Source organism: Saccopteryx bilineata, chromosome 3 (assembly GCF_036850765.1).
Source record: "Saccopteryx bilineata isolate mSacBil1 chromosome 3, mSacBil1_pri_phased_curated, whole genome shotgun sequence".
Lineage (NCBI taxonomy): Eukaryota > Metazoa > Chordata > Mammalia > Chiroptera > Emballonuridae > Saccopteryx > Saccopteryx bilineata.
Genome location: NC_089492.1, coordinates 33,880,632 through 33,899,872, shown reverse-complemented (window position 1 = coordinate 33,899,872; position 19,241 = coordinate 33,880,632). Strand labels below are relative to the sequence as shown.

General features: G+C 44.5%; 1 protein-coding gene and 1 non-coding gene across 9 annotated transcripts in view; both read right to left on the bottom strand.

Moving 5' to 3' along the window:
• The window catches only part of NCALD (neurocalcin delta), a 456,249-nt gene that overhangs the window by 36,978 nt on the left and 400,030 nt on the right, over nucleotides 1-19,241 (bottom strand). The window lies entirely within an intron of this gene.
• Nucleotides 7,630-7,762, bottom strand: LOC136332366 (small nucleolar RNA SNORA41). The gene has a single exon (XR_010730637.1). It is a non-coding gene; the product is annotated as a small nucleolar RNA SNORA41 (small nucleolar RNA).

Genomic DNA, 19,241 nt, shown 5'->3' with positions numbered 1-19,241 from the left:
CCCCTGCACCCCCTATCCTCATGGCTCAGATCCTCCCCCTGTACCCCCTGTCCTCATGGCTCAGATCCTCCCCCCTGCACCCCCTATCCTCATGGCTCAGATCCTCCCCCCTGCACCCCCATATCCTCATGGCTCAGATCCTCCCCCCTGCACCCCCATATCCTCACAGCTCAGATCCTCCCCACCCCACCCCCTATCCTCACGGCTCAGATCTTCCCCATGCACCCCTTATCCTCACGGCTCAGATCCTCCCCCCTGTACCCCCTATCCTCACGGCTCAGATCCTCCCCCCTGCACCCCCTATCCTCACAGCTCAGATCCTCCCCACCCCACCCCCTATCCTCACGGCTCAGATCCTCCCCATGCACCCCCTATCCTCATGGCTCAGATCCTCCTCCTGCACCCCCTATCCTCACGGCTCAGATTATCCCCCCTCTACCCCCTATCCTCACGGCTCAGGTCCTCCCCCCTGTACCCCCTATCCTCACGGCTCAGATCCTCCCCCTGCACCCCTTATCCTCACGGCTCAGATCATCCCCCCTGTACCCCCTATCCTCACAGCTCAGATCCTCCCCACCCCACCCCATATCCTCATGCCTCAGATCCTCCCCACCCCACCCCCTATCCTCACGGCTCAGATCCTCCCCCTGCACCCCCATATCCTCACGGCTCAGATCCTCCCCCCTGCACCCCCATATCCTCATGGCTCAGATCCTCCCCCCTGCACCCCCTATCCTCATGGCTCAGATCCTCCTCCTGCACCCCCTATCCTCATGGCTCAGATCCTCCCCCCTGCACCCCCTATCCTCACAGCTCAGATCCTCCCCCCTGCACCCCCATATCCTCATGGCTCAGATCCTCCCCCCTGCACCCCCTATCCTCATGGCTCAGATTCTCCCCCTGTACCCCCTGTCCTCATGGCTCAGATCCTCCCCCCTGCACCCCCATATCCTCATGGCTCAGATCCTCCCCCCTGCACCCCCATATCCTCATGGCTCAGATCCTCCCCCTGCACCCCCTGTCCTCACAGCTCAGATCCTCCCCCCTGCACCCCCTATCCTCATGGCTCAGATCCTCCCCACCCCACCCCCTATCCTCACGGCTCAGATCCTCCCCCCTGTACCCCCTATCCTCATGGCTCAGATCCTCCCCACCCCACCCCCTATCCTCATGGCTCAGATCCTCCCCCCTGCACCCCCTGTCCTCACAGCTCAGATCCTCCCCCTATACCCCCTATCCTCATGGCTCAGATGCTCCCCCCTACACCCCCTGTCCTCACAGCTCAGATCCTCCCCCCTATACCCTCATATCCTCATAGCTCAGATCCTCCACACCCCACACCCTGTATCCTCAGGGCTCACTCCTCACCTCCTTCAAATCTACTCCAACGTTACCTTCTCCATGGCTCCCCTCTTTATCCCCAGTAAAAACTGTAGCTTCCAATCTTCCTTCTTTACTTTATTTAGTGTGTTAACACTTACAACTTCTAATATACTACCAACTTTGTTTATTGTCCATCTTCTTCCACTAAAATAGAGGTTCCTTGAGGTCACAGATTGTGGCCCTTTTTGCTCATTGTTCTAACCTCAGTGCCTAGAATAAGGCCTTACACATAACAGTTGCTTAATAAAAATCTGTTGATTGAATGAATGCATTATTTAGTTCAGTCCCAGTTCTCATTTAACCTGTTTTCCCTTTGCTCCTAATTTTATCATGCAGATTATAAAAGTTTTAAATAAAACAGAAGGCATTACATTTGGAATCATGTGCAGCTTTTCTTTAAACCCACCCATCCTTACCAATAACATTTACAGAACTCCAAGTAGACACCAGGCACCGTACCAGCCGCCCAATGTCACACATTGAAAGAAAGCACAGGCTCTTGCCTGAGTTTACAGGGCTTCCACATGTTATTTCAGCAGAACCTTAACATATGGTGGGCACAAAAAGGAGCAAGATTAATTACTCCTCTATTATAGAAATCGCGGCCCTGGCCGGTTGGCTCAGCGGTAGAGCGTCGGCCTAGCGTGCGGAGGACCCGGGTTCGATTCCTGGCCAGGGCACACAGGAGAAGCGCCCATTTGCTTCTCCACCCCTCCGCCGCACTTTCCTCTCTGTCTCTCTCTTCCCCTCCCGCAGCCAAGGCTCCATTGGAGCAAAGATGGCCCGGGCGCTGGGGATGGCTCTGTGGCCTCTGCCCCAGGCGCTAGAGTGGCTCTGGTCGCAACATGGCGACGCCCAGGATGGGCAGAGCATCCCCCCCTGGTGGGCAGAGCGTCGCCCCTGGTGGGCGTGCCGGGTGGATCCCGGTCGGGCGCATGCGGGAGTCTGTCTGACTGTCTCTCCCTGTTTCCAGCTTCAGAAAAATGAAAAAAAAAAAAAAAAAAAAGAAATCGCGGGTGAAGATTAAAGGGTTTTATGGCTGACAAGTTTTAAAGGGTTTTATGGAAGATTACATGGCTGACAAGTTTTAAAGGTGGAAGTAAAACACAGACCTTCACAGTCGGTCCACTCAGCATGACACCTTAGAGTAGAACACAGAGCAGAAGCTCAGAGAGGGTGTCGCCAAGTGTCTGAACAAGTGTGTCTGCGAGCTTGCGGAAAAGATTTCCTGTCTAGCTATTACACTGTGGTTACTATACTGCTTCTACTTCTTGTTAAGAGGAAAGAAAATGGCCCTGGCCAGTGGCACAGTGGAGAGAGTGCCGCCCCGAAGCTCTGAGGTTGCTGAGTCGAGCTCAGGGTCGCCAGCCCCCCAAGGGCACCGGCTGGATCCCAAGGGTGCTGGTTCAGCCCCTGAGGTTGCCTGTTCATCTGTTCATATCCTGGTCAGGGCAATCAATGGCAAAACTAAGTTAAATGAGTGATACTTCTCTCTCTCTTTCAAAAAAAAAAAAAAAAAAAGGAAAGAGACAGAAAAGAAAATGGAGTTTAATCTGAAGAGAGGGGAGGTAAAAATAGACCCACAGAATGTAGTAAGTCCAAATGAAGGACCCCACCATCTCTGAAAATGATGGGGCACAGCTCTGTGGACAGGTTTTATGTTCAGCTAGGCTAGCCACCTCTTCTTCTAGACCAGTGGGAGTCAACCTGGTCCCTACCGCCCACTGGTGGGTGTTCCAGCTTTCCTGGTGGGTGGTAGTGGAGCAACCAAAGTATAAATAAAAAGATAGATTTAACTATACTAAGTTGTTTTATAAAGACTTATTCTACCAAACTTAGTGAAAATCTGACATAAAGTACTTGGTAAGTAATTATTATTATATGCTTTAACTTGCTGTATCTCTGCTTTATAAATTTTATAAAGTAAAGTTACTTCCCTACTTTATAAATCACCATTACTGTGGAACCAGTGGGTGGTTAGAAAATTTTACTATTAACAGAGATACAAAAGTGGGCTGTAGGTATAAAAAGATTGACTACCCCTGGCCTAGACTGTGTGTGCCTGGGTGGGTTTACCCACCTGTCATCCTGCACATGTCCCAACCCCTTCCCAGCGGCAACCAGCTAACATTTTTCCTACTCCTCTCAAATTCTAACAGGAGTGGTTCATTTCTATTGAGCTACCTTATTTTCTCCAGTTCTTACATTACAACAAACACTGTAAAAAAATATATAAAAATACTGTAGAATCAGTGTAAAAATGTCAGTATTCCCCAAATATTCTAAAGTTGTTTGAAAATGCTTGTAGCATTTTCCTGGCATGTCACTACCTGGTTGGGGTTAGCTGGGCCAATATCAGGTAGAACCTGTGCCCTGGTGATGTGGCAAGGACACGCAGAGGGGACGTCCTATACTCCGTGTCCCTGCGCACACACACAGGAACCCGCTTTAGGGTACCCACACAGCTGAACCACAAAATGCACCCACTTCATTAGATAAAATGAAAATTAGATTCTGCCTTTTCCTGAATAATGTGACTGCTGGCCCTTGTTATTTAACCTTGTAATACCAAGGGCTCATTAGTACGCATACCTTACTACATACCTCACAGTGGTCCCCAACCCCCGGGCCATGGACCAGTACTGGTCCGGAGGCCATTTGGTACTGGTCTGCAGAGAAAGAACAAATAACTTACATTATTTCTGTTTTATTTATATTTAAGTCTGAACGATGTTTTATTTTTTAAAAATGACCAGATTTCCTCTGTTACATCCATCTAAGGCTCACTCTTGACGCTTGTCTCGGTCACATGATACATTTATCCGTCGCACCCTAAAGGCTGGTCTGTGAAAATATTTTCTGACATTAAACCAGTCCGTGGCCCCAAAAAAGGTTGGGGACCACTGCCTTAGCAGGTATGGGGCCAGCAAAGGCAGTCACGGGGTGGAGCTGCAAAGATGAACTAAGGAGAGAACATTTCAGGCTGTGCATTTGTGCTGTGACTCTAGTAAACACCTTCAGTCTCTGAAACAGGCATACAGTGTGTACTCGGAAGAATCAATCCAGTCATCCTACAAATGGCTGGAACTGACAGCAGAAATCTGTCTCACTGATGACAGTCCCAAAGATTCAAATATATGTACTCCTACGTTAAAACTTGAACTTTATGGCTGGAGTTGGAACAAAAATGATTTCAGTAAAAAAAAAATAAATAAATAATGAAAATCTAAAACGTATCCAAATAATTTCATTGAGAAAGAAAACAAAAAAGGAGTATTGTTTTAGATGTAACTATTCTATTTGAATGATGGTGAAGACAAATTTGCCAGTACTTTTGTTTCCCTTCATTAATGAATTATGATCTGCAACAATATGTGAAGTAATTCAGAACACTATTCCAGGCCCCTGAGTCAATCATGTGTTTTCTTAAGAGCAGCCTTTTCCATTATTAGAAAATTATGCAAAATTAGAATTTGATTATATTCACACAGAAAGTGATAACACAGGAACACAGAAGCATAGTAAAAGCACTTGAATCAAAACACTTTGATAATCAAAACTGAGTAGGATCCATAGAAGTCAAAATTAAAAATTTGAAATCTGAATTATAATACTGGCATGCATATATACTGATAGTTTAAATCATTTCTCCTGTTTAGATTATAAAGACTTCACCTGTACATTAAAAAAATATTTTAATTGCTTTAATTTATCCCTAGTAGATCAAATAATAATTGAAAAGTTAGAATAAACATTATACCTAGAGTGAAATTGTGAACGAGGCACTATAATACACAGGAGAAGCTTGGAGTAATATCTTTATTCAAGGAGATCCCACATCCTTTTGAACTATTTCACAAGAATTTCCTGAGGGTGGGTTTTGTGCCTAGGACTGTGCAAGATATCCCAATGGATTCATGGAATTATATATGAATTCTCCAGGGGAGAATTCCTGGTCAGCAGGTGATGCAGAAAGATTATTGTTTCACACGAAGGGCATGGCCCCTCTACTCAAGGAGCATAATCTAGGTAAGGAAATGACATTGCATGTGAAACAATAAAGGTAAGAGTTCTTTCCACTATGAGATTTGGTGAAGGAGTAGTTAGAATGAATGGGTTTTGCCTATAATCCAACCTATTTAAAAAGGTAAAGGTAGCTTTCTGGCCACAGGGGAACAAGGCAGTGCACACAGGGGAGTCCAAAGAGATAGGGATGCTTTTCTCTTGAACCTTCTCTACCCCTCATTCCTCAAACACCTCAAACAACACTGAGCTGTGAGTGGTGCTTTAATTCAGAGGCTGTTTTCATTAATCATAGACGCCAGAAGAAATAGGATGACAATAAACCAATCTCTTTGTGGATTTATAAGAATATCATATGAGATTCGAATTATAAAAACGCCCTGAGGATGAAGCTTGCAATAAAGCTATGGATATATCATCTCACAACCACGTTGTGGGGGAATCTGCTCCTCTCTGCTTGGGTGGGAACTGAAAATGAGCTAAAGATCCCCCTGCTACTTGGAGTAACAACAGTACGTGGAAAAGCATGCCTCAGACCAAGGTGCTGAATGGAAAATCGCAGAGGTGGCTGGGAGTGCATGTCCTCACTGAACCCCTGAGAGAAGGTGGAAAAACACTGAAATGTAAAAAGCACATTGACTTGGAAGAAGTATCCCATGTGGCTTTCAAAGAGAATACAATCTGTGGGTGTTGGAATCAGAGGCCAATCAAGGCTCAGTCCCTGGGCCATCACTCACTTCCTTCTCCCCTTTCTCTCTTCCACAGCTCACACCGCCCTTGGCATTCGGGATCCTCAGATTCTCCCCAAGGACTCCAGCCTAGCCCCCATGCCTCCATCCAACCTTCTCTCTCAAGTCTTCATTCCGCCCATGTTCACCTGTGGGAGGCAGGGGAGCCCAGTGACTGGGAGCTCATTCCTTGTGGATGGGCCTAGATTGGAAGCCCAGCTCAGCCTTGCCAGCTGAAGAGCCCTCAATAACACCTCTTCCCAAAGCAACAACAACTAAAAAAATGTAACTTCTTAAAACATTTTAGATATTTCTATTTCCAAAGAGAATCATGACTTTCCATTGGGTGGTTTTCATAGTCAAAGAACTAGTCCCACAGTAGTAGAGAGGTCTCCATTCTTAGCAAGGCAGATAGAGCTTGCAGAACTTTTTTTTTTTTAAGCTGCCCTCTATCAAAATTTTAAAATCTTATGATTGGAGGTTCAGGCTGGGTAGGGATCCTGTCTTCACTGTCAAGGGAAAGCCTAGTCAGGAAATAACCTGTGGGAATTTCTACTGGCCACGTGTTCCCACTGCAGTATCAGGACACGGCAGTGTACCCTGGCCTTGTATACCTCTTGGCACACGCAGAAGGTGACACTGTCTATGCAGCACCCTGGGGTAGGTGGATGAGGGTGCCGAGGGTCCTAGGAGGCCTGCCTGGTCCTGTCATCCGTGAGCCCAAGGATCGATACCATGCCATTCATAACTTACTCAGGGGCCCTACACCTGGACTGAGAAAGCCTGAATTAAACGACCGAAATAAAATTTAGTAATTGTAGAAAAGAGAAAATCTTACCACTTTGTGATGAATGCCCCACCACTGATTCAGAATAATTAACTGCTTTGCTTCTGATTATACCCACTTGACCATTTTAGCTGCGTGTCTCTCGAGGTGTGAAGTGCACATCAACCCGCACCCGTGATTCTCACTCACCACGCTGGAGCGAACAGTGGTTTCAATTATGCAGATAAGCTTCGAGGTGTAGTCGCCAGAATTTAGAGTAAGAAATCAGTCATTTAGAGCAAGTCATTTCATTTGGAGTAAGAAAATCAGTCAACCGAACCTGCCGTGGTCACCTTGTGAGCACAAAAACATTAGGATGAGGTGACACCGAGGGTGTGAGAAAGGACAGAGAGAAAAACCCTTGGTGACATTACGGAGCCACCAGCTGGGCTGCTCCCCGTACTTTTACTCATGTGAGGTGATGAGTCTCTCCCCGGGTAAGCTGGGGCAGGACGTCTGGGGACTCGCATCTGGAGGCAGAATGTTTTCTTTTCATCTCACAGTCTTACTGATGTCGTCTCAAATTTTCTCTCAACATAGGAAATCAGATATACCGAAACCAGGGGACACAGACAGCAGTCTAACCCTGTGGCCCGGCTAGCGTTAATTAGAATCTTTTCTCGACAGCACTCAGTGAAAACAGTTCTTTGGAGGGGAAAGATTTTTTTCTTGTGTTTGTCGTACACGTGCCCCCTTTCTGTTTTGCTACGAAAGAGGGGTTTAATCGTGTAAGAGTTTCTTTCCCGCAGAGGAATGCCACACCTGCCACCAGAGGCACAGCTGCAGACCAGTGGCAGTGGAAGTGGGGGAACGATGTAATTAGAAAGCGGTATCACAATGCAGTCAGTGAGTAGGTGCTGCGATGTGCATCTGATGTCTTCTCCTCCACCCCATCGTAACTCGGGCACATGCTGACTCTAAGCCAACAATGCTGGGTGTATTCCCGTGCAAGAAATTGATTTGGGGAAGGCAAAGAAACCGGAGAGAAAGGTTGCCAGAGGCCTTTGGGGAAAGGTTTTCCTTGCGAATGGAACACAGGAAAAGAAGCGGCCCCTTCCGCAGTTCGCTGCGATGGCCGAAGCTGCCGTGGTCATCTTGTGACCACAAAAACATTAGGATAAAGTGACACCGAGGGTGTGAGAAACGACAGATAGAAAAACCCTTGGTGACATTACTGAGCCACCAGCTGGGCTGCTCCCTGTACTTTCAGTTATGTGAGGTAATAAATCTCCCCCAGGGAAGCTGGAGCAGGAGGTCTGGGGACTCGCATCTGGAAGCATCTCAGTTGGGACACGCGGAGTCCACCTCCATTACCCTCCCTGCAGATCACTTCCTCCTTACGTCTATTTTCCCACATCCCTTTGCAGGCTGAGTATGGGGGGAATGATTACACACTAATAACTGTATGAGAAAAACTGATTTGAACGAACTGCCACCATCAGCTCAGACCCTCCTCATCCAATGACCTGAGACACATCCATTTCAGAAAATACCCCAAAGGCTTGGGTTTCAGCCCAGAGTGTAAAGGAGGTCTGGCCAACTTCCCTTTTTTGTATCCTATGGCTTAAAAAGAAATGAAGAAATGTCAAAACAGACTCACAAAAATTGTGATTTACTCTAAGTATTTATGTTTAGCAAATTTAAGCTTTTATAATACATGTAAAAATTTAATACACTACAATTATAATATTTGCAAGAGAACTACAGGATTTATAAAGAACACTAAGTCATAGTGCACCACACAAGCTGTGGTCCAGGGGCCTAATTAAAGGGTCATGATGAACATCCCATCCATCAGTTTCATTAGTGTAACTCTGTGAGTTGATGTATACACCTAAGAGGAAATAATAACAAATGTCTGATGTATGGTCCTTTGGGTATATGAGGACCAGGTCATAAAAACAAAAACCTTTCCTCACCTGCCTCCTCTCCAGCCCATGGTGGGCTCTGGTTGGTTGCTGTGATTTTTGGTTACTTACCACATTCCTAGAGAGCATTCCCTATGCACCAGTGCTTTACACACACTAACTCATCTAATCCTCATAACAATCCTCTGAGGAGGCCCTACCACCATCTTCACTTTACAGGTGAAGAAACGAAAGCATACAGAAGTTAAGTGAATGATTCAAGGTCACACAGCTAAGCAGTGGTAGAGCCAGGATTAAAATGCAGGGCCAGACTTCCAGAACTCACGTTTTTCACCAGCATGTTACATAGTCTCTGTGCTGATACAACCATAGAACCAAGTGAACCTGGAGGACAGGACCAGGTGAGGGCCTCTCAAGGCCAGAGAGTGTGTGAAATTTGTAGGTGCCACAGTCCAATCACCGTGTAACCGGTGTGTCTCTCCGACTCCACTCACCCGCAGCGAGTGCCTGCATGCTTTCTGCATGCGAGGTGTCCAGGGTCTGGTGCAGCCACACTCGCTCAGCTATGCGGTTGGGTTAGCCTCTGTGCGCTTTTATAATCCCTTTAGAAAAACTTTCTAAAGCCACGGCTTCGTTCTCTCACATTTATTTCTAACCAGGCGTGGACTGTTGATTAGAAAGAAGCCCTTAAAGTAATTACAATATTCTGAAATTAAGGTCACTTTTCTTTTTCTTTCAAAACAATTTTCCTATTATACTCACTTTAGTTGTTTCTACATTCAGCCTCATAAAGGGCTCTGCAGAAAGGACCGTCTTCGTGCCCAGGAGTGGTTCACAAAAGAAGCAAAACACAACGATTGAAACTGACCTGTCACAGAATTCCCATTCTACCCGCTGAACAGAATTACAAAGAGGACAGACAAGGGCAAATGTTCTGAGGCCTTGTGGAACGTTCTCTGGGACCAAGTCGGACAAAAAGAATATCACGGAGTAACTGTTAACTCACAGACTGTGCTGTCCAATGTGGCCTGGATCTAAATCCTGCTCCCTCACCCCGGTGTGTGGCAGGGAATGCATGCACACTCTCAGAGCCTCAGCACTGTCGCCTGCCAGACAGGGTGGGTAGTATGTGGCATAGATGGTTGTTACAAAGAAATGTACGTAAAACGCCTGCCTGTTCACATGCCGAGGAAGGAGGAGACTGGCTCTTCCCTCTGCCTCTACTCCGATCACTCCCCAAGAAGCTGCGATGTCACTGGGTGACTTTCTTGACTCACATGCCAAAAGCAAAGATTATACTTTGTTAAAGTCTGCTACATCCCCTCTGCTTCCTGCTTTTACCTGGCTCCAGAGATAGGCAGACATCTCGGCACTTTCTCCCTCATCCCTTCTGCTTACACATATATTAGTGACTCTGCCCTGCCTGGCCTAGCAGCTAAATGCTGGGAACACGGAGATTCGGGTTGAGAGGGTATAAAGGTGGCCTCACCTGGGCCAGGAGCCCAGGGATTGGAGGAACAGGATTTGGATATTTCGGGTCTTCTGTTACAATATCCACTAGCACTACCTCATGAAATAAAACGGTAGCCAGTAGACACCACAGAAGCCTCCCTCTTCTAAACAAAGGCTATATTCAGTCCTCCTCTGAGTGGCTTCAGTGCTAATGACAGGGACACTTCCACTCTCCAGTTTAAAATTCCCTTCCTGCCCGAGCAACCTGACAGCACTAGGTGGTGCTTTCTGTCAGGTCCTCAGAGCCCTGCCCACCCAGGAGGGGATGGGGCTCGTAAGCCACCCCAACCTCAGCTTCGCCAGGCTACTCTGCCACTGCTGCGGGCTGCCTCTCTGGGGAGCTGTTTGCAGTTGGCCCTGGGAATTATGAAGTGTAACAAGGGCTCCACTTGATGACATCCTTCCACACAGCAAGCTCTCTTTTTCATCAGGGAAGTCAGACATTTTTAGGGTGATAACATCTAGGTTTCTTTTTTTCATCAGAAATAGATCCAAATGCAGTAATGACCAGTGTCATCGCATGTTTTCATGCTCTATTGAAAGCCATACAGAGCCAAAACAGTGCAAATGTCCTCCAACAGTTTAATGGGTGTGGGGATGCTATTCAATCTTTTTTTTTTTTTTTTTTCATTTTTCCAAAGCTAGAAAGAGGGAGGCAGTCAGACAGACTCCCGCATGAGCCCGACCGGGATCCACCTGGCAGGCCCACCAGGGGGCGATGCTTTGCCCCTCTGGGGCATTGCTCTGTTGCTTCCAGAGCCATTCTAGCGCCTGGGGCAGAGGCCACAGAGCCATCCCCAGCGCCCCGGCCATCTTTGCTTCAATGGAGTCTCGCTGCGGGAGGGGGAGAGAGAGACAGAGAGGAAGGAAAGGGGGAGGGGTGGAGAAGCAAATGGGTGCCTCTCCTGTGTGCCCTGGCCGGGAATCGAACCTAGGACTCCTGCACGCCAGGCCGACGCTCTACCGCTGAGCCAACCGGCCAGGGCCTCAATCTTTAAAAAGAATGAAATTCTGACACATGGATGAACCTTGAAGACATTATGTTAAATGAAATAAGCCAGACATAAAAGGATAAATATAGCATGATTTTGCTTTCATCAGGTACCTAGAATAGGCAAATTCACAGACAGATAGTAGGACAGAGGTTACCAGGGCTGGGAAAAGGAGGTGAATGAGGGGTGTGTGCTTACTTGGTGTAGAGTTTCTGTTTGGGGTGATGAGTAATGACAATAGTTACGTAACATTCTGAATGTACTTAATGCTACTGAATTGAGCATGTAAAAATGGTTAATGGTGTATTTGTTGTTATGTATATTTTACCATAATTAAAAGAGAGAGAGAGAGAGAGAGAAAGGCCCACCCAGCAGTCCTGGGATAACTTCCCCATGAAAGGGGAGGGTTTCTGAATTCCACTGGGCTTCCCTGCTTCCACATATCACTGGGGCAGAGCTGTTCCGAGTGACTGAGAAAAGATCAAAGCCAAAGGAAACAAGGCTCTTCCCAAGACCAGCGAAGAGCACTTACTAAAGCAGTCCCACTGACAAAATAATGGACTGCATGATTGTTTCTGCTCATTCAGGGGAACAGCAGGCCCGGGGCTGGGAGGGGCAGGCAGCACTGTTGTTAAAGGCTGCTCAGCCCTGGGGCCAGATGGCAACCACACAAGCCTGTTGTGGTCTCCGGCACATGATTTATGATCATAGATAATATTTATTTCCAAATTCAAACTCTGAATACTTCAGACATTTTGGGGAAAAAAAATGATTTCCCCCAAACAATGACATTTTTTAGCTACTGTATAAGATTTAATTCCTTCCATTCAGCTCGTAAAATAGAAAAAACTTTGATCTTATTGTGCCATTATAAACAAATTTCCTCCTAAATGTTTGCTAGAATATGTTAATTTCCAGGGTCTTCTAAATAATCCTGGCTAAGAATACAATAAATGTTTTTTTTTAATGTATTTATAATTCTTTTATCCATGAATAAAAAAGTAACTGCAGACTGTAATTCAATGGAGTTTAATAGGAACAGCATGATTTACACCTAGTTCTTTATTCCTAATAAGGACTGTAAAAAATAACTAAAAATTCTGGGGATTGTAGTCATGGAGACACCACTACGTCTAAAGTGTAAAATATAATTTGTTGAAGAATGTCTGATAAGACAGAATGGAAACTAACAAAGACAAGCAAACAATCAAAATCTTTAAATTCTAGTTTTTCCTCTTTCAATATGGATTATTTCATAACAACTTAGTGCCTGGAAGCAACCACAATAAAAAGTGGTTTGCAAATGTGGCAAGCTTAAATAGAAGCTTCAGCCTAAATAAAACATGGGGAAAAGACCCACTTCTTTTTAACCAACTACAGTGTTTTGACTACATTCCAACTTAGATGGATCCCGAGGCAGGAAAAGGGAGCTACACAATAAATAATGAATAAAAAAGATGTGGCGCCTCCTCTGCGAGAGTAAGCAATCTCGTGATTAGAAGAGGTGAGCTACGAATGTGAACTTAGTGGGGAATTTTAAATAGTCTAGTCATAACGTTAAAAATTAAAAAGAAACAGGCAGGGCCCTGGCCGGTTGCTCAGTGGTAGAGTGTTGGAAGTCCCAGGTTCGATTCCCGGCCAGAGCACACAGGAGAAGCGCCCATCCGCTTCTCCACCCCTCCCCCTCTCCTTCCTCTCTGTCTCTCTCTTCCCCTCCTGCAGCCAAGGCTCCATTGGAGCAAAGTAGGCCCAGGCACTGAGGATGGCTCCATGGTCTCAACCTCTGGTGCTAGAATGGCTCCGTTGGAAAGGGAGCAACGCTCAGATGGGCAGAGAGCATCGCCCCCTGGTGGTCATGCTGGTTGGATCCCGGTTGGGCGCATGCAGAAGTCTGACTGCCTCCCTGCTTCTAACTTCGGAAAAATAAAAAAATAAAAAATAAATAAATAAAAAGAAACAGGCAGAATGAATAACCAAAATGCATCTAAAACATTGTCATTTCAACATATAATCAATTTTAAAATTATTACTAAAATATTTTAAATTTTACTTTCTGTCTTTCTTTTCTTTCTTTCTTTTTTTTTGTTCTCAATCTTTGACAGTCAAGGTGTCTTTTTTTTTACTTACAGCACACCTCAGTTTGGGCCAGCCACATTTCAGGTGTTCAATAGCCACATGTAGCCAATGCTACTGTATCGGACCAAGAAAACCATAGGGGGCATAGAAAATATTCAAATAGCTCAAAAGTAAGACTGTCCCTTATCAGGTTATAAAAGAGGCACAATAAAATATCTGGGGCATCTTCAAAGAGGTGGCTGCATCTGAATTGAGCCTTGAGAGTCTTTAAGTTAGGACATGGTATACTCAGACTCAGACAAGAGCTAATTGGAGGCTGAAGAGAAGATCAGATGGTTGGGACAGAGATAAAAGGACTTAGGAGTCCTGAGATGTTGAGCAAAGTCCAGGGTGAATTTAAGAGATATTTCAGTGGTAGAATCAGGAGACCTAGTGACTGGCTAGCGATAGAGACTGTAGGAGGCATCTTAGGTGGGTCCCCAGCAACCTTCCTCTTTGCTTCCCTATTAACAGAAACCTGATTTTGTTCAGTTGTTCTGTGTTCTCTGCAATGCCTCGGTGTTGGGAAGAAGAAAGGATTTCTACCTCAGGAAGGTGGATCTTAATTAACATCAACCAATTACAGTAGCTTTCTTTTGTCATTGACTGGCTTAGGTAGAAATGTGCAATTCAACTTTGGCCAATTAGATTTACTGGTTAGTGTACAAGGGTGTGTGTGTGGGGGGGTGGATTCTGAGAAGGGCTTCTTAGATATTAAGAAAAGGTAAAAAAAAAAAAAGAAAAAAAAAGAAAGAAAAAAATAGTCTCTGCCTTGGAGTGGTGTGGTGAGTATGTAATGTCTAGAATTATCACAGCCAATGTCATCCTGAGGTGAGTCAACTAACATCTGAGGATGGCAGTGGAAGTATGAACTCTTGGCATCATTAAACCGCAGAAATAACCAACCCTGGAAACATTTCACCTCTGGACTTTTTCTTTTGTGAGGGAATGCATGTGTGGATTATTTAAGATACCTGTGGTTATCTCTTATACGCAGGCTATCTCTTATTTCCATCTTAACAGGAAAAGGGAAGAATCTAGACAATGCTACAACCATTGGTAATAGCCACAACATCTTTCCTTTGTTCAGCATGTTAGAGAACATGTGAAGCTTTTTTTTTTTTTTTTTTTTTTTTCATTTTTCTGAAGCTGGAAACAGGGAGAGACAGTCAGACAGACTCCCGCATGCGCCCAACCAGGATCCACCCAGCACGCCCACCATGGGGCGATGCTCTGCCCATGAGGAGGCGATGCTCTGCCCATCCTGGGCGTCGCCATGTTGCGACCAGAGCCACTCTAGCGCCTGAGGCAGAGGCCACAGAGCCATCCCCAGCGCCCGGGCCATCTTTGCTCCAATGGAGCCTTGGCTGCGGGAGGGGAAGAGAGAGACAGAGAGGAAAGCGTGGCGGAGAAGTGGAGAAGCAAATGGGCGCTTCTCCTGTGTGCCCTGGCCGGGAATCGAACCCGGGTCCTCCATACGCTAGGCCGACGCTCTACCGCTGAGCCAACCGGCCAGGGCCATGTGAAGCTTTTACCCAATGTCCTCATGGACTCCTAGCAGCCCAGGTAGGTGTTCACACAGACACCATTGTCTGCTTTTGCCTGCAGTGTCCCTCTCTCCCATTCTCCTTTGTATTCCCAGCAACTAGTACAGTGCCTAGAGTAATGATTGCTATCATTTCTGAAGCATTTTCTATATGTAAGAAACTGCTCAATGTTTTATATACAAAATCTCACTTTATTTCCTCATTTACAATAGCTTAAAACAGCTCTATGATTTGGGTTTTATTATCACCATTTAACAAATGAGAAAACCGAAGCTCAAAGGGGTTAAGTAAGTTCAAGGTCAAAGTTAGTGACAACTTGAGCCAAATATGTCTGTAAAGGTTATGTTCTTTACCACCGTGGTAGAATGGCACAGAGCAAGTCCATATGTTTACTGAATGAATGTATGAATCAATTCAATAAATAAATGAATGCTCTAAGAGATGAAGTACCTTGCCTAAGGCCATCCAACTAAAGACAGACTCATGATTGGATACAGGTCTTCTAACCCCAAGACTACTGCCCTTCTTACCACATCCTATAATATGTTCAAATTTGCCACAGCAATCAGACAAGAAGAAGAAATAAAAGGCATCCAAATTGGAAAAGAAGTAAAACTATCATTATTTGCAGATGATATGATATTGTATATAGAAAATCCTAAAGTCTCAGTCAAAAAACTACTGGACCTGATAAATAAATTCAGCAAGGTGGCAGGATATAAAATTAATACTCAGAAATCAGAAGCATTTTTATACACCAACAATGAACTGTCAGGAAGAGAAATTAAGGAAACAATCCCCTTCACTATTTCAACCAAAAAAACAAAGTACCTAGGAGTAAATTTAACCAAGGAGACTAAAGACTTATACTCAGAAAATTATAAAACATTGATAAAAGAAATCAAGGAAGATACAAACAAGTAGAAGCATATACCGTGCTCATGGTTAAGAAGAATAAACATCATTAAAATGTCTATATTACCCAAAGCAGTTTATAAATTCAATGCAATACTAATTAAAATACCAATGACATACTTCAAAGATATAGATCACATATTCCAAAAATTTATATAGAACCAAAAAAGAGCACGAATAGCCTCAGCAATCTTGAAAAGAAAGAATAAAGTGGGAGGTATCACACTTCTGGATATCAAGTTATACTACAAGGCTATTGTACTCAAAACAGCCTGGTACTGGCATAAGAACAGGCATATAGATCAATGGAACAGAACAGAGAACCCAGAAATAAACCCACACCTTTATGGACAACTGATATTTGACAAAGGAGGTAAGAGCATACATTGGAGTAAAGACAGCCTCTTTAACAAATGGTGTTGGGAAAATTGGACATCTACCTACAAAAAAATGAAACTAGACCACCAACTTACACCGGTCACAAAAATAAACTCAAAATGGATAAAAGACTTAAATGTAAGCCGTGAAACCATAAGCATCTTAGAAGAAAACATAGACAGTAAGCTCTCTGACATCTCTTGCAGCAATATATTTGCTGATTTGTCTCCACGGGCAAGTGAAATAGAAGACAGGATAAACAAGTGAGACTATATCAAACTAAAAAGCTTTTGCACAGCTAAAGACAGTAAGAACAGAATAAAATGACAAGCCACACAATGGGAGAACATATTCAACAATACGTCTGATAAGGGGTTAATAACCAAAATTTATAAAGAACTTATAAAACTCAACACCAGGAAGATAAACAATCCAATCAAAAAATGGGCAAAAGAAATGAATAGATACTTCTTCTACAGATGGCCAATAGGCATATGAAAAAATGCTCAACATCACTAATCATTAGAGAAATGCAAATTAAAACCACAATGAGATATCACCTCACACCAGTCAGAATGGCGCTCATCAACAAAACAACACAGAATAAGTGCTGGCGAGGATGTGGAGAAAAGGGAACCCTCCTGCACTGCTGGTGGGAATGCAGACTGGTGCAGCCTCTGTGGAAAATAGTATGGAGATTCCTCAAAAAATTAAAAATCGAACTGCCTTTTGACCCAGCTATCCCACTGTTAGGAATATACCCCAAGAACACCATCGCACTGTTTCAAAAGGAGAAATGCACCCCCATGCTTATGGCAGCATTATTTACAATAGCAAAGATCTGGAAACAGCCCAAGTGTCCATCAGTGGACGAGTGGATTAAAAAGCGGTGGTACACATATACTATGGAATACTATGGGGCCACGAAAAAGAAGGAAATCTTACCATTTGCGACAACATGGATGGACCTGGAAACTATTATGTTAAGTGAAATAAGCCAGGCAGAGAAAGAAAAATATCATAAAACCTCACTCATTTGAGGAATCCAAGGAATAATGAGAACTGAGGAATGGAATTGAGACAGTGGAGGGATCAAAGGGACCAGAGGAAAAGAGGACAGTGGGAAAGGGGATGATAGGATGGGATAAACCTGAAGGGAAGTGGGGAGGGCGCTGTAGGGAGGGGGCAAGGGAGATGTTGAGAGGAATACGGGGGCGGGGGGATGCATTTAGGGCAACACTAGAATCTATGTAAACACAATAAATTAAAATCAATAAAAATTGTCCCGATTTGCTGAGGTCTAATTGACAATCCTTAGCTGACATTTATTTGGCACTTGGTTAGACACCACCTTGAACGGTTCCCGGCAATTTCTTTGTTTACGAGTCTTTTCTGTACAACCAGATTGTCCATTCCTTGAGGTGGCACAGCTTCTTTGTAGGTTGTACAATCAGAATAATGTATTTTTTCAGAGTTAAGAGCTTGATTTTTAAATACAGTATTTTCAAAATATGGCTCCCTCATGGTTAGGATGACCATTACTCCTGGTGTGCCTACAAATGGTCCTGGTCTACAGCTGTTGCCCTGGTTTTATTATCAGTGAAATAATATTAATACTCTTTAAAGTATTTCTGTTTGAATAATAATAGATATGGTCACCTCTTGATATGGTAAGCAAGGAAGAGGTCAGTTTGGCTGTTCAACTATGCCCTCTCAACCATGCCCAGCATGGCTGCTTTGGATAAAGATAGTTCCAACAGCCACCAGGGTTCATACCCAACACCGGGACATAGAGAGCTTTCATGCACAGGGCCTACCACACCTCACCATTTCTGGTCACCATTCAGCCCATATTCTCCTTGGTCTCAATCTTCTCTGTAGCACGGGTTTCCCTTCCAGCAGCCTCTTCCCAGCCTGTCTCACATCCTAAGGCTTACCTGTCTCACATCCTAAGGTTTTGAAAAGCCAGAGAAATACATTGTAATATTGCTGTAACTATTTAGTTGTTGCTCTTGGCTAAAATCATTTTAGACTAAAGATCAACACCCTTTGTAAACAGCAAAAGAGGACAAAGCAAACAAACCTTTGTGGCTAACCATTTACCTTTTGGCCTCTGCGTTATATGCAGATATGTGTATGTCTTGGGAACATGGGCCACAATGTAAACCAGAGTATTCTTTCACCAGCAAAAACATAAAGTGTTGGCAACACGAGATTCCCAACAAGGTGATACCAATGCGAGCTCAGCTTGAATTACTTTGGGTTCTGGAATTAAGACTGATGTGAAGAGCTCTCTCTCAAGAATAAGAAAGATAATGTCTAGACATATTTACATATGGAGGTGTCTTAGCATAGGAAACCTACCAGAGATTACATTTTTATTTACTCCCTTTTTAGATTAAGACAAATGGCAAAAATCCAATCAGAAGTATCCTGATTTATGAGTATAAATGTAAGGATAGTGGCTCTATTGTGTATAGGGGAACATATTTTAAAATCCTTTATTCTGAGGTTCTAACAGAGAAGTTGGTCCATTGTTTGGGAGAAGGACCTTGGGGAAAAGATTCCATGACAAGGCAGATGCTTAAGAGGCCTTGACTCAGCACAACTGGGTCTCCCTTATGTCCCGAGAAGTGGCTATATAGGTGAATCCTCTTGGTTGGGACATCCCCTTGGCCTATGTGATCAGCAGGACCAGCTAGGATTCCTTGCAGCAATGGACAAGCAATGACTGTCAAACTGTAGAAGGTCAGTGTGCAATGTCATCACTGGGTGACAGAAGCAAGTACAGGTAGACCAATGACACCTTAGCAATCTAGGCGAGGCATGTGGAAGTCAAGGGCCATTTTAAAACTGAATAAGCCCTGAAGATTGCTAAACAATTAAAGGGGAGGATCAGATTGAGGGAGATGTATGGGAGTTCTGACGATTTAACTAAAATATAGAAGGAAAGC